At 46.8% G+C, this 16,004-nt stretch overlaps 1 protein-coding gene across 3 annotated transcripts in view; it reads right to left on the bottom strand.

The window, feature by feature from the left end:
* Nucleotides 1-16,004, bottom strand: part of LOC138527531 (uncharacterized) — a 1,006,733-nt gene that overhangs the window by 802,844 nt on the left and 187,885 nt on the right. The window lies entirely within an intron of this gene.

The raw sequence follows: 16,004 nt of genomic DNA, 5'->3' as shown, positions 1-16,004 counted from the left end.
CTAAGGAGAAAGGAGGGGTGGGCTGCCAGATCTGAAACTTTACTATAAGGTTGCTCAAAGTCCTGATACCCCACCAAAGAGCACAGCGAGATCGCCAATGGGTCACCTTAGACAACATACATATGCATCCAGCAACTCTTGGAGAATGGTTGTGGGTCCCGAAAATAAAGATAGCACGTAGGATTCGGGAACACCCGATTTTGGAGACAATTTGGCATGTTTGGAAGAAAGGTATGGAAATGGTAGGGGTCACGACATGGCCATCTCCGTTCGGACATATCTGGGTACCGGGAGTGAGAGACGCCATAGACAACCCTAAGAGATTTCAGTACTGGTAAGAGGTGGGATTAGAGAGGATTGGCCAGCTTTGGAGGGAGGGGAGGTTCATTACCATCCAAGAACTTGAAGAAGCGTTGAACATCGGCAGACTCCCGGTCCTACACTACCTCCAACTCAAGGGCGCACTGGGGAGGGAGGACTGGAGAGAACAGATCCAGAGGGACCTCACCCCTTTTGAGAAGCTCCTAGACAATCGGGGAGGGGAAGGGGCTGATCTCGGCTATTTATAGACCCTTAGTGGAATCAGGGAAGGGGTCCACGGACAAACTGAGGGAAAGATGGAAGCGAGACAAGGAGGGGGATTGGGCCACATGTGGTGGGGGTGCCCTAGGGTCCAGGTGTTCTGAGACAAAATTTTAGGATGGATCAAAGACCTTGATGGCATCCCCAAAGGGAAAACTCCTTTGCTGGTCTTGTTCCGACTAAAGAGGTGGATGGGGAGTGCTGCAGACTCTCCCTGATGGCTGCAGGCTTACTATTGGCTGCCAGGGCATGTCTGACGATCCGATGGAACAAAAAACATTACCCCAAGCAAAAAGGAATGGATCAGTGTAGCTAAAAGTATGTAGGCGATGGAAACAATAACTGTGGGACTTCACGAGGTGGGGAGATCCCTGGAACTGGCATGGGACAAGTCTGTCAACAAATATGCATCACCTGAGGCAGATTCATTGGGTACACTGCCGGAGAATTGAACTGAAAGCCCCGGGATCTCCATGGCAAAAACACCACACTCTGGAACGAAAGCACATGGCTATAACAGACAAAGGGACCGCCTGTAGGGGTACGAATTTGGTTTGATTCCAATGCAAGCAGACACTGCCACGATCTGAAATGCCAAATAGACTAAACCAAAAAGAGCCATAGTCGAGGGAAGGGGTTGGGCGGGGGGTGGAGGGGTGGGAGCGGGGTTAATGTTTAAGGTTCAGTGGTTGTGTGCTGTTGACAGAAGCCCGAAAATGCATTCAGACTCGCGGACAGGTTTTGATGAGATTACAACATTCATTTTGGTATCTCAGTGGACTCATTGGAGGCAGTTTAGTTGTACTGCTCTTGAAAAAAATTCAATAAAATCTAATTTGAAAAAAGGTCCAAATGGCCTGACTCCAAATCTCCATGCAATCAAACCTGTCATTCCACCACAGGACTTCTGGACCATAGTGGTTTTGCAAATTGATGGGGGAAATGTCCTCCTGACTGGGCTCACATCTGCTCCCTTTTCTCTCCTGAACGCAGTACACCACGCTGCAGCACATCTTATCACGGGCGTGCAGAAATTTGACCATATCACCCCTCTCCTAGGCAAAATACATTGGCTTCCTCTCTAGTCCCGGATACTGTTCAAGATGGATTGCAACATCTACAAAGCAATCACGAGTAGTGTAAAGTCTGGAGGGGGCATCTGTACTTCTGCCCTCTATATGGTAGGGTAAAGGCACAGAACACCCCATTAAGGCTCTCAATTTGGGAGCAATGGACGAGCAGCCAGGCCTAAGCTTCCATGAGGTGAGGCAGGTAGGTTCTTAAGTACAATGTTTCCCCAAAGCCCCCAAAAAGGAATGTCCACACACTATGTTAGGTGATAACACAGCTTATTTATATAAAATAAGGGTTCAGGAATATATACACATATAAATAAGAACACTTTGTACTTGGAATACTTATTCAAAGAATGGCAAATATATACACTCTACGTGGTACCACACATTACTTAAATCCAGTAATAGATTCACAAACTGCAGACAGTTTTAAATAGGAAGGTGGATTCTTCAATTAGGCGTAACAGCATAAAATAGGAAAGAAAGGCAGGTTAGATATGATCAGTGCCAGAATGCTTTCCTTAGACTAGACAAGTAATTCTGAGTGAGGATCCCCCACCCGGAAAACTTGTAAGGGAAATGTTAGGAAGTAACTCATGTTGTCTTTTGCAGCCCAGTCCAATAATGTTCAATAACCTTGGGCTTTCTTTTAAAAGGTTCTACCACCCCAAAGTAACTGAAAGGCCACAGGAGAACAGGATCCAAGACTAATCTGGGACCCCTGGACGACTCCTGAGGCTAGAAGATGCTCTTCGTCATCACAGTACCTTTGGCGCCTTTGCAGGCGAAGTGGCAGAGTTTCTCGGCTTAACTCGACAATTCCCTTTGATGATGACCCCCTCTGGGAGAAGGAGACACTGGGATGCTGAATCTAAGAATAAAAAGCAAACAAAGGGCCTCATTACAGGTTGGGTGGTCCGGAATTAACAGTGGCGGTAAACCCGCCGCCACTATTAATTCCGGACCGCCCGATCCCGAGTCCTGCAGGCGGGAGGTGATGTTCCTGCCAGGTCTGACCTGGCGGGTTTAACACCGCCCGCCTGCAGGCGACGTGGAAACACCGGCACCATCACGAGATGGTGCCGGTGTTTCCACTTCCCCATTCCCATCGAGTCCTATGGGACTCAATGGGAAAGGGGATTTACCGAATTCCGCCTCCGGAATTCCCGGGACACCAGGGTCGTAATGCCCTGGTATTTCCAGGAGTCACGGAGGCGGAATGGTAATACAAGTCCGGCGGTTAAAAAAAAACCGCCTGGTTACCGCCGGACTCGCAATGAGGCCCAAGACTTTCTGAAGTGCAGCAGTTTGGGTCTTCGCTTTGCTTTCCTTTGGGCGACGATTTCTCTTACTGCAGAAGTTCTATGAAGATGAAACTGGCTGTGGGCTCCTTAAAGGCTTGGCAGATGAAAGTAAGACCCCCGGGACCCTTCGGTGACTTCTAGCGGCAACGGGTGCATAGGTCACTTTTGGTGTCGGGTTAGGAATATCGCAGTATTCTGATTTTCGGTTCTTCAGTGCTGCAGCCGCAGCACAGACCTCTGGACGGCTTCAGACGACCTGGATTTGACCACTGGAAGGACCTCGGACCATGTCTGGACCCTCAGGACATCTTCTTTAGCTTTTGGTGGCTGGAAACCCACCAACGGACCATCCACTGCACCCAACGACTCTGGGCTCTCTCTGGTGGGAAAAAGCGGTGAGTGGTGACGGCAAGAATGTCCTTCCAAATGTTCTTAGGCAGTTTGGAACTTTCGCAGCTCCCGGTGTCCAGCAGAACTATGCCAGGGTATCCCCTCTTCTGGGCGGTAGACAGCAACGGCTTCCAGTGGCCATGAAACGCACCTCCGGACCCTGGGACACCAATGGACTTCTCTGGCTCGAAATGTCCGGCACTACTCTTCTGGACTTCGAAGACCCCTTCTCTGGGTGGCAGGCACACAGGACTGGCTTCCAGGATACTTCTATGAAGAGCAGCAGCTTTGCATGATGGTCCTTCTTAGCTCGGGGAGCAGTCTCCTTCGCAGGTCCTCTCTGGCTCAGTCCTTGGGAGACACGACAGCTTTTAGATTACACTGAAGAAATGTAGCAGCAAACTTATCTTCCAGCTGGGCTTTAAAGAACAGCTTCTTCTTGCTTCAGCTTTGACTTCAGCTTCTGAATAAATTGGTGAGAGGTCCCCAGATTTACACATCTGTCCCCCATTCACTCTGGCTAAGCAAGGGTCAGTCAGCCATGCACACAGACTTTCAGCACACTACACTGCATTCATGTCAGTTTCAGTCAGGGCTGTCTCATTCATTGTGCAACAAACACAGAAACCAGACACCCATGACAGAGAATGTGAGTTGACTCCCAACTCCTTTCACACAGATCCCACCCCTAGGGTGTACCCACAACACACAACACCTGGGAATGCTCCAGTCAGTTTAACAGGAGGCAGCCCAGAGTCATATATGGAATTTTCCGCTCAACAGCCATTCAGGAGGAAGGGGCAGAATCAGGGCACCCCAGGACTTTGGGCAACAAGGTAAAGGCAATAGAAACCAATAGGCCACAATGACCATCTTGCCTTTGTGTAGGAATCCATTGATTCCTATGGCAGGGCATGGGTATCCCAAAGATCGAGGACACTATGTAGCTGCCACCACCCCATACCCTGCTCTGTAGGCAGTCAACAGGTGCAACAAAAAAAAAACACATAAGGTGTGCAAGGGTGTACCCCCACCCATGGGGCCATAAGGGTATCCCATGGGTGCTGTTCATCAAAAGATAAAATGAGAAGCTGCACTGCCAGAGGTCCAGGCTGGACCTCAGTGGCAGAAAACATAAGGAAAACACACACACAGAATTGGGAGGACAAGGACTAAGAGGCCCTGTCCCTCCATAAGGCATTTCCAGCATCATAGGTACCATACCAGCATGCCTGGTGGATTGGCTCCACATATATGGTGGCACAAGCTCCTTGCGCAGTAAATCAACCAACCAGCACAAATCACAACTTGTCTGCAAAGAGTGGGCCCACAAACAATCCTTCCTTGACATGAACCCAGCCTCTGGGACTCGATCCCAGTTTCGTCTAGGAATCCCCCCACAATTCTCCAATTTTGCAAATCTCTCAAAATGTGGCATTTGCAAAATCTCCTGACCAAGGACTAATCTGATTGGACACAGAGACTGAAGCACAGATCGCAACTCACAGAACTGCGCTACCATTACAAGATGCCAGACCAAACACTGGCTATGCACACCCTCTACAGCGCTCTGCTGATCTCGAGCAAAAAGAACAAGTTACTTCTTACCTTGTAACGTTCTTTCGATGGGATGTTCCTCCGACGTATTCCTTATCTTAGATATCTCTTTCCAGCTTTGCTGGCCTCGGAAAATTTTTCTCTAGAGGGCGCTCGACGGCATCCTGCCTATAAAGGCCGCGCGCAGCGTCCGTTGCTCAGTTCCGTTTTGTAGCCCACAATTATTCTTTCTGGACTAGACTAATCACCCTGAAGGAGCGTAAGCTGCAACAACAAGGGAAGTAGTACTGCGGGGATGGATGGAAGGGTCGATAAGGAATACGTTGGAGGAACATCCCATCGAAAGAACGTTACAAGGTAAGAAGTAACTTGTTCTTCGAAGGGATTGTGTCCTCCGACATATTCCTTATCTTAGATAGGCTCCCATAGCAGTATTCTGTTATTGGAGGTGGGAGTACTGACTTCATGCTTCCTTTTATTGATGAATGGAGTGCAATACTGCCCTTCCAAACCTAGTCTCTTGACTGGAGGAGGAATCCAAGTTGTAAAACCATGTAAAGGTATGGACGGACGACCATGTGGCAGCCGCACATATGTCTTTAACCGGCACTACTCTTTTGAGGGCCGATGAAGCTGCGATACCTCTGGTCGAATGAGCCCTAAGATTTTGAGGGGGCTCTTTTCCTGCCAGTTTATAACATTCCAAAATGGCTAGAATGATCCATCTGGAAATGGTCTGCTTAGTTATCGGTAACCCCAGCTTGTGACCTGCGTAGCCTACAAACAGCTGGTCTGCCTGTCTTATCCTAGCCAGTCTACTGATGTAAAAACTTAAAGCCCTTCTTGGGTCCAGCCTGTGTAACCTCTCTTCCTCTTTCCCCGGATGAGGAGGAGGATAGAAAGATGGAAGGGTAATCTTCTGAGTGATATGGAATTCAGAAACCACCTTTGGGAGGAAATTAGGCTTCACTTGCAGGACAACTTTGGCTTTTTGAAAGATTGTATGAGGGGGTTTACAAGAAAGAGCTTGTAACTCGCTCACCCTTCTAGCAGATGTAAGTGCTATTAATAAAACAGTTTTAAGGGTAAGAAATCTTAACGAACAAGAATGGAGTGGTTCGATAGGTGTGCCCATCAGGAAAGTTAGGACTAAGTTCAAATCCCATAGGGGAACCTGGAATGGTCTTGGGGGATAAACGTTAGTTAACCCGTTTAGAAACTGTATTACCAAGGGTAATTTGAAATAGGATGGTTCTTCCGCAGTGCGCTTAAAGATGGATAGCGCTGCGAGATAGCCCTTAATGGTGCCAACTTGAAGGCCTGAATTCGCCAAATAGAGTAGGAAGGACAAAACCATTGGTGTACCACATGAAAATGGGTCGATATTCTTTTCTCTACACCAGCTGCAAAATCTGTTCCAACGGCAGCGGTATAAAGACTTTGTTGCTGGCCTCCTTGCCGAAAGCAACACCTCCATAACATCATCAGGGAGGTCCCAATCCTTGTACCTCAGCCTTTCAGAAGCCAAGCGTGAAGGTTGAGGGTTTTGATGTCTGGATGGAGAACCTGACCTCTCTTCTGTGAGAGTAGATTCTCTCTGAGTGGAAGTCGAATTGGAGGGCAGATGGACAAGTCTAGAAGGTCCGGGTACCACCTTCTCCTGGCCCAATCCGGGGCAATTAGGATCATGGTTTTCCAGAATCTTCTCAACCTCCTGATCATTTGAGGAATGACAGGGACCGGTGGGAACGCGTACAGAAGCGGAAACTCCCAGTCCACTATGAACGCGTCTCCCAGAACTCCTCTCGGGGGAAATTCCCTTGAACAGAACAGATCGCACTTCCTGTTGACACTGGTGGCGAACAGATCCACCTGAGGGGTTCCCCAAAGGGCAAAGATCTCTTGAAGGACTTCCTGAGCTAGTTCCCACTCGTGGGAGACTGTGCTCTGCCTGCTCAGAGCATCCGCTGTCAAGTTCTTCTCTGCGGCTAGGTGAACTGCCGATAGAGAGATTCCTTCTTGGATTGCCCAAAACCAGAGCTGCATCGCCTCTCTGCACAGAGGTAGTGATCCTACGCCTCCTCTTTTGTTGAGGTAATGCATGGCCACTGTGTTGTCTGTCATTATCAGGACATTCTTCCCTTGTACAGATGGCAGGAACGCCTTCAGCGTAAGTCTGATGGCCCTCAGCTCTAACAGGTTGATATGTAGTCTGGACTCCGATGGAGACCAACGACCGCTGATGGTCAAGTCGTTGGCGTGGGCTCCCCACCCCGTGAGTGAGGCATCCGTGACTACTGTTATCTCCGGCCAAGGTTGCCAAAACTGTTCTCCTTTCAGAATGTTCTCCTGACAGGCCCACCACTGAAGGTCTCGAGCTACCCTGTCGGGAACCTGAAGAAGATCTGTCATTGTTCCTGAGAATTGTGACCACTGAGTTCTCAGTGCCCACTGGAGGGATCTCATTCTCAGGCGAGCCTCTGGCACTAGGAAAATGCAGGATGCCATGAGGCCTAGCAACCTCAAAAAGTCGAAGGCTGGGAGACGTTGGGCATTTTGGAACTTGGTAACCATCTGTAGAATATCTTGAGCCCTCACCTCTGGTGGCGAGGCTTTTCCCAGGGAAGTGTCCAGGATCGCTCCGATGAACTGGAGTCTCTGCGATGGTATAATTTGTGACTTCTTTAAATTGAGGGAGAAGCCCAGTCTGTGAAGGGAGTGGCAAATGTGATTTAGCTGGATCTGAGCTTGTTCCGAAGATACAGCCCTGATCAACCAATCGTCCAGGTAGGGGTAGACGTGAATCCCTTCCCTCCTTAGACTTGCAGCCACTACCGACATTAACTTGGTGAAGACCCTCGGGGCGGAGGTCAGCCCAAATGGCAGCACTCGAAATTGATAATGAGAGTTGCCAATTGCGAACCTCAGGTATTTCCTGTGTTTGAGATGGATAGGCACATAGAAATAAACGTCCTGAAGGTCCAGAGATACCAACCAGTCCTGGAACTGAAGGGCCGAAAGTTCTGAGAAAGAGTTACCATCTTGAATTTGTCTTTCCTGAGGAATTTGTTCAATTCTCGCAAGTCCAAGATGGGTCTCAGTCCTCTGTCTTACTTTGGAATGAGAAAGTAAGGGGAGTACCAGCCCTTGTTCCTCTCCGCTATAGGTACCGGTTCTATGGCACCTTTCTCTAGCAGGTCTAAAATTTCCTGCAAGAGGAGCGGATCTGGAGCTTTTTGAGAGCTGATCCCCGGTGGATGACTCTGAGGTATGTGTAGGAGAGGCAGGCAGTAACCTTGTGCAACTGTCTCCAATGCCCAAGCATCTGACGTGATAGCCTGCCATTCCGCCCGATGTTGAGTTAACCTGCCTCCTACAGGTGTCTTGTGAGGGAAGTCCTCAGAGTGGTTTTGGGGAGGCTGATGCAGATGCCGATGGTAAAGAGGCACCTGCTGTTGCTGCGGCTTTTGAATATCTACCCCGTCCAGCTCGGGTAGTTCTTCTTTGTCCCCTTTGAGCCGGTCGTCCTCTACCTCTTCCGAATGCGGAGTAGAAGCGAAAGGACTTGCCTCTCGCAGAGGTTCCTGTGGGACGAAAAGGTGTCTTGACGGATTGCAGCGCCTAGGGATTTTGCTGCTGCCTTTGATGTTTGCAGTTTTTCTAAACTGTCATCCGCCTTTTTCCCAAACAAAGAAGAGCCATCGAATGGCATGTTCAACAGCCTGGCTTGCACATCTGGGGAAAAACCAGACTTTCTCAACCAAGCGAATCTCCTGGTTGTTGTACTTGCCGCCATTGCTCTGCTGATACTGTCAGCCGAATCAATGCCCGTCTGGAGGGATTCGCACATAGCATCTTTACCGTCCTGTATGATATTTAGGTACGCCTCCCTTTCTTCTCCCTCCGGGATGCAGTCAGCCGCTGTAGAAGCACACTCCCAAAGTGTATGGCTGAATCTAGCAAGGGTGCAAGTAGCATTAATAGATTTTAACGCCATGCTACATGCCGAAAAAACTTTCTTTGCCATGGCATCATATTTCTTTTCGTCCCTGTCCTGTGGGACGGTAGGGTAAGCAGTCTTGATGTCAGTAGAAGATGCTGCCTGTACCACCAGACTTTCTGGGGATGGGTGTTTTGACAAAAACTCCGGGTCTGCAGAAGATACCCTGTATTTAGTAGACAGTTTTTTATTTACTGCCGGGACGACATCTGGGGTTTCCCAGTTCGTCATGATTTTCCTTTGAAGAGCTTTATGAAAAGGCACTACAGGATCCTCCTGTGGACCTTTATCAAGAATATCCGTGAGGTCATCTTGTTGGAAAGCCTGTGAAGGTGTTGACCACCCCATAAATTCTGTGATCCTGGCCATTAAGGCTCTATAGGGGGTTTCAGCATGCTCCCCCGAGTCTGGCCTAGCGAACTCCACCTCAGGGGAAGTGTCTAACCCACTTGCCTCATGTAAGGAATCATGGAGATCCTTTAACCTGCGTTCTTCTGAGGATAACTCCTCTTGAACTGGGGTTGCAGGTCCCTGCAACTCAAATGTCTCTTCTTGGTCAGATAGTTCTCCCTCTTCCATAATTGAGGACATAGTTCTCAATTGGTCTGAACTCACAAAGGGTGTGAAACCCATCTCCAAGGCAGAGGGTGCCAAACTTGTAATCGGCCTCGAAAACGTCGATGTCGTCGACGCCGAAAGCTTCGAGCGTGGCGTCGAAAACAAAGGCGGAGGCCTCGAGGTCCTCGATAGAATTGGGATTCTGCTCGAGGAAGTCGACAATCTTGACGCCATCGTCATCGAGGATCTGGGGATACCCACTGGGTGCGCCGCAACCGTGACTTTCCTTGGCGTCGACGCCGGTGTCGAAGATGGCGTCGAGTCGACAGACCCGTGTGTCGAAGGTCCCTTCGACAACGGCGTCGAAGACACCGACCTCAGTGTCGACGGAACCTTCGTCGACGGCGTCGACGGAACCTTCGAAGAAGGTTTCGAGGTCATAGCTTTACTCGAGGGTTCGTGACACGCTCGAGAAGCTTCCTTCGCCGGGTACTGCGACTCGCGGCGTTTTTGACCTTTGGGTCTTTCGACCAGAGCATCGCTCTCGGCAGTCTTCGAGGGGGTCGAGGCCGCTTTCTCGAAGACGCTCATCATATTTTTGCGAAATTCCTCCCATTCAGCCCGGGAACTGTTTCGTGGGGCAAGGGATTCTCTTAGGAGAAACAGAGGAAGAGGAGGACGGAGAAGGGGATCTTCGACGTCTCCTCTTCGAGTGCTTCGATCTCGAGGAGTGATGGGACCCACTCCGAGACCTGGAGCGCGAATGGTGACGAGGAGACGAATGTCTCGACTTCGTCGAGGAAGAAGAAGCTTTTGAAGTCTTACCTTTTTCCAGCTTCCCCCTACGCTCCTTCAGGGCCTTAGCTGTCATGGACATACAGTCCTCGCACTCCGAACAATGGTGTTCAGCTCCCAAACACCACAGACAAACTCTGTGAGGGTCAGTCAGCGACATCTTTTTCCCACAGTCTCAGCATTTTTTGAAGCCGGACCGAGGGGTCGTCGGTTCCGACGAGGAGGCCATCGAGTATGGATCGAATATCTCGAGGAAATAGGATAAATTCTCTACGAAACTGAGCAACGATATTCCGAGGCACTGAGTTAGCGCGGAAAAACGGAACAGAGCAACGGACGCTGCGCGTGGCCTTTATAGGCAGGATGACGTCGACACGGCGGCTGTCGAGGGACATCGACTCGGCGGACGTCGACGCGCAGCGCCCTCTAGAGAAAAATTTTCCGAGGCCAGCAAAGCTGGAAAGAGATATCTAAGATAAGGAATACGTCGGAGGACACAATCCCTTCGAAATAATGTTCTTGATGAAGGTCACCTTGTATTCTAAACCCCTGATTTTGATCTATTGTTGTAGAATTGATTCCTTACATGTAAATTACTTGATACATTATTACATGGCCTGGGATGCAATGAAGCACTGACTTAACTTTGTTCATCCGGTTTAAAATGTGTGTTAAATGCAGAGATCAATTTAAAGGACGCATGGCCTTGGGGGTCAACATGGTGCTTTGCATATTCGGAAGAAACAAGTGGCTTTAACTTAACTGAAGATAGTTTAAATCACTACCGTCCGTGATCTTGTCATGGGAGCAAACTTGATGATACACACAGGTCTGACACAATCTAAGATTATAAAATAGGGCAAATTCCGTTTGTATAGGAGCTTGAAAGTGGATTAGAAGTTGTGTTCTAAACCAGACAATTAGCATAATACATGCCTATTTGTAAGAGGACATGGTAGAGACCTATACATTTTTCTGAATTATTATTACGTCATAAAATCGTTGTAGATACAGCTGAGCCGTGTGTTACTTTCAGCATCTGTATGTTAAGTGTAAATAAAAGATAGAAATGCAGGTGTTCGGACTGTAATTCATGGGCAGAAGGTAGGACAAGAAGATTTATTTACAAGGCAAGGAGATTTTTCTAAGATTGTGTTCCTCAGATAAGTAGACTTCTTTCGCCTGTGGAAGGCAAAAAAGAAAAGAGAAAAACAGAAGAGGTGGGGCGGAAAAGGAATGGATCAAGCAAGCCAGAAAAGAAACAGCAAAGGCAAATAAGAAGAGCGAAAGAGCATGGTGGTACAGCCTGGAGGCAGAGAGGACAAGAAAGAACAGAGGAGAGTATGTCAAGAGTAGTTTGGGGAAATCAGAGAGGTGGAAGAAAGACACAGATGAGAACAAGGGGCAGCCAAAGGATTGAAGAGTGTGGATGGACTTAAGGTATCATCATAGACCTTGAAGGCCCATCTTTGGTAGATGCGGACCATTTCAGCAATAGCCAAGAAAGACTCGAGCAAAGCCATAATAAAGTGTGGATACTAGAGGCAGACTTGTTGTACTAATGAAGAAAAAGGACAACTGCGATCCATGTGAAAAAAAGACGTCCTAAACTGCGAGAACCTAACACCCACCCTGTGTGACCCAATCAAAAAATAATCCCTGCTTTTCTGTTGATACCAAAAAGAAAAACACAAAATCAACCAACACGTCCACCGAGTTGCCTGTAAACGGTTCAGCTGAGACAGGTTCTACGCAGTACTTCCATTACCAATTTACCTTTATTCCAGTTACCCTAACGTAAATTGTGATTAGAATGTATAGTGTGAACAATGTTAACAGTTCTTGTCACTTCATATCTTGATATACAAGATTGTTTTCCTTTCTGCCTAAAATCAATTTGAAGTTTGCAATATAAATGCATCATTAAAAATCTAGTTCAAAACCTAAAATGTCTGGTTGTTAAAAAATGGTCATACACTAGAAGCTGCATTTCCCCTTCTGAACATGATTTTGCCCTTACCATTTGACTTGCCCTGCAGTGATCATGCTGCCCTTTCCTTCACTGCTGTCACTCCCATTTCAGTTGACACACATTTCTACGGGACACAAATCCTCATGTCGTTGTTGGCTAGGACCCAGGCAAAAGGGGAAGAGGCCTTTGACTTATGAATGACCAAAGCACTCACCATTACTGGCCACCAAAAAGAAGACATTATCTCCAAGAGGAAAATCTGCAAACCCATCTGGTTCAACAAGTCACTGGAAACAAGAAGACAAACAAACCAACAGACCCCGGGAACAGAAATGGAGTAACAATCCTTGGTTCTATGTGGAAAAGTCTCCAAGAACATGTAGTCATGTGAAAATGTAGTCAGTAAAAAGTAGTTTTGAAAAATGCAGTCATGCATTACAAACAATCCAAAGTGCGAAAATGTTGCCAGTAACAAGGTCGTTAAAAAAAGCTATTTTTAAATACACAAAAGGTACAAGGCTGTAACCCTGAATATGACCCAATCCTCTAACACAACCTCCACAATCACCCTAACTCCATTCCTAAACCTTCCCCTAACTCAATTTACAACCCTTATTCTACCTAGAACTCTTACCCAACACTAACCTGCTAAAGCATTTTATTTGCAAGTTACTCAATAAGACATAAATAGAACATAAACAATGAACATATCTCAAAACCCATCACCAACTCGCATCAAAGTGCATAGCCCTTTCTCTAATACTAACTGTAACATCACCCTAACTGAAACTCTACCACTTACCCTACTGCTTACTTTACCCCAAGCACTAGGTTTAATTTATCCTAACCGCTATCCTACGCCAACATCACCTGCCATCTTCAACCTCCCTATCACGTTCATTAACACTTACCCAAACCATTACTCTCTTAGCTCTTGCCTTACAATAAGCCCTACCATTAACACCAACCTTGATAACAATCTACCTTAACGACTAACCAAACCCCAATATATTTACTCTAACCCCTATCCTTACCTCAACCCCTATCCTAACCCTAAACCAGGCAATCACAAGCCCACTAAACCCTCCTTAGCCCCAACATTTACCCTAGCAGCACTACATTTTTGGCTACCTTGCAGCTGCATCTATTGATTACTTTTTGCTTGGCAACTTTTTCACTGCAGAGGTATTTTGACCACAACATTTTCACTGACTACATTTTTTTGGCTACATTTTCAGTGGTTACCCAATCCTTTTGTAACTCATTCACCTCTAATTTCTATCATAAACAACTAGCACTCAATACTGTAATCAAAAACAGATTACGAGCCCTGTGTCCCACTAATACTCCAATCACCCCTTCACGCTCTCCACTAAAGGACTTCCTTCTCTTTTTGCCCCTTATCATCTATTGGATTCAACAAGTAAGTTGTGAGACATTCACTAGCTGGCTCTTTAGCCAAACCGTGCTCCCTTTTTTTTCCAAGAACATTTCCATTTCCCATTGCAAGCGGAAGCCGCGAGATCCATCGTCAATGCCTTCTTTTGTATTGGGAAAGTACTTGATGATTTGGAGGAAGCTTCCTGCAAACCGCTTCTAGAAAAAGCAGGCTAACCTGTACTTACCCCAACAATTTCAGGGCCAGGTCGAATTGTCGATTCATGGCTAAACTAATCTACAAAGTGGCATACCTTCAATGCATGTCATTTAGTGAAGATAATGAGTTGCTTGACCTTGCACAAAAAGGTTTCAGACACAGCACATAGATGGACCTTTTATCCATTTGGGACGACCGAAAAAACAGTAGAGATGATGAAAATGCAGCTGCCATAATCCTGCTAAATCTTTCTGTCTCATTAAGCCTAGTTGAACACACCTTAATTAGATCTCACCTTTCCAAATAAGCCATCAGTTAACAAGAACAAGAATGGTTCGTGCCCTTTCGTTAACAAACACTCTCAACCAATCCTAATTGAACCATAAGGTCCATCATACAAAGAGTGCCTGTTTGAAATTCCTCAAGGAGCCAAACTTTCCCCACTCCTGTTCAATCTCTAGTTCTCCCATCTTTTCCAAGAACGCTTAATTTACCTCGTCATAACTACGCAGCCAACACCCAAATGTCCCCAATACTCCAAAATACAAATATTACCAAAAGCATATTTCCGATAGACCAATGTATGGCTTACAGCCACTTATTACTTAATACAGAAAAAAATGAAATGCATATCACAGGCAACCTATTGTGTCAAAGGTTTTATCTTTCTGATCTAAAAAAATCCAGCCTTTTCCCCCCTCACCCACCCTAGAAGTTAAAAACTTAGCAGTGATTATGCACTCCAATATATCCTTGGAACAACAGATTATCTCAACGGCCAAGAGGGCCTTAATTCCTGCCAAAATTCTTAGAACCTTCTTTTCTTTGCTAGCCTTTGCACAACATTTTACAACCATCACGGCTATCATATTATCCATACTGTACTATTCTATTGTATTGTAGACGTAATTTATATAGCACCATTGCCCCATCTGTATGGCCTCAATGCGCTTTGTGGCTGGAACGCCCTCAGAGACCGAAGTCCGTGCATGGGAAAATTCTAAGAGTTTACTTTAAGATGCGTGTGTACATTCTGCCGGTTTAGGATTTAGGAGGGCTGGCTGGGACCCAGAAAGAAACCCAGAGGTCAGGTATGTGGACGGGTGCTGTCAGCGGTTTAAGATAGAGTGCTAGTGCAGGAGACTCGATCTATGCGCAGCTAGACAGAATTTTTACGTAGGTTGACGCTCTATACTAATGGCAGAGGTGTTGAGGCACGTCAGGGGTTTCAGTGTTGATGGTTATGCGACTGCTAAACCGGATTCGACATAGCGGTAGCTGCATTCTAGAGTGCATGGATGGGGAGCCGTGCCTGCGACATGTGTCCACAGACATGGTGCAATTTATACATACCTTGGACTCTGTCGTATTTTATCTTCGGTGTAGTTTTCTTAGGTCTCTCAACAAGATAGACTGGTTGTTCAAGTGCATCTTCCGGTGGGGTTAACATACTACCATTGGGAAGCACCTGACTGGTGTCATTCTTTTAGTGCAATAGGCAAGTCAATTAAATAGACCTTGCCACCTATGGCCTAAGACCATTGATACTGTTTCCCATCCCCAGCGGAGAACTGTCTAAAAGTGTGTCTTAGTGCATCTCTATTCCTACCCCCAAAAGCCTTTAAAGTGCGTTTCGCGCCTAATAACCAAAGTTGACTGGCGCATTTCCTCTCTACCTCTAGTGAACCTATGGGTTGAGCGTTCTGAGTGCTTGGGTAAGCCTCTTGACACTTAGCTAGGGACGTCCAACTGAGTGTGTGACCATACCTATCCCCAATTCAAACTGGCCCGGCTACCGTTGCTACCGCTAGTGGTCTGTCTGATCGAGCATTCTGTCCACTTGTAAGTGGCCACATCCAAATAATAAACAATTAATCTGTACTTGGGCAGCCTTGCATATTTAGTAACAGCCTTCAAAGAGTACATGACATGTGGGTAGGTGGGGGGCTGTTGAGGAGTTGGGGGGCGAGGCAGTATTTGGTTTTTAGTGCTGTTATTTTTCTATTTCATTTAGGGGGTGTTACTGTTATTTGAAATTGACATTGTGATATACGATACTGTGGGTGCCATTTTAAAACTAATAAAGACATTTTTATTTTTTAAACAGACATCAAAGATAAATGAACAGAACTGCAAAATCACTACTGAAACTGGAGCATATACAGCACTTAAC

The sequence above is a fragment of the Ambystoma mexicanum genome, chromosome 1q (genome assembly GCF_040938575.1).
Source record: "Ambystoma mexicanum isolate Mex_15411 chromosome 1q, UKY_AmexF1_1, whole genome shotgun sequence".
In the NCBI taxonomy this organism is placed as follows: domain Eukaryota; kingdom Metazoa; phylum Chordata; class Amphibia; order Caudata; family Ambystomatidae; genus Ambystoma; species Ambystoma mexicanum.
The sequence above is the reverse complement of the archived record's forward strand: the minus strand, read 5'-3'. Positions and strand labels throughout refer to the sequence as shown.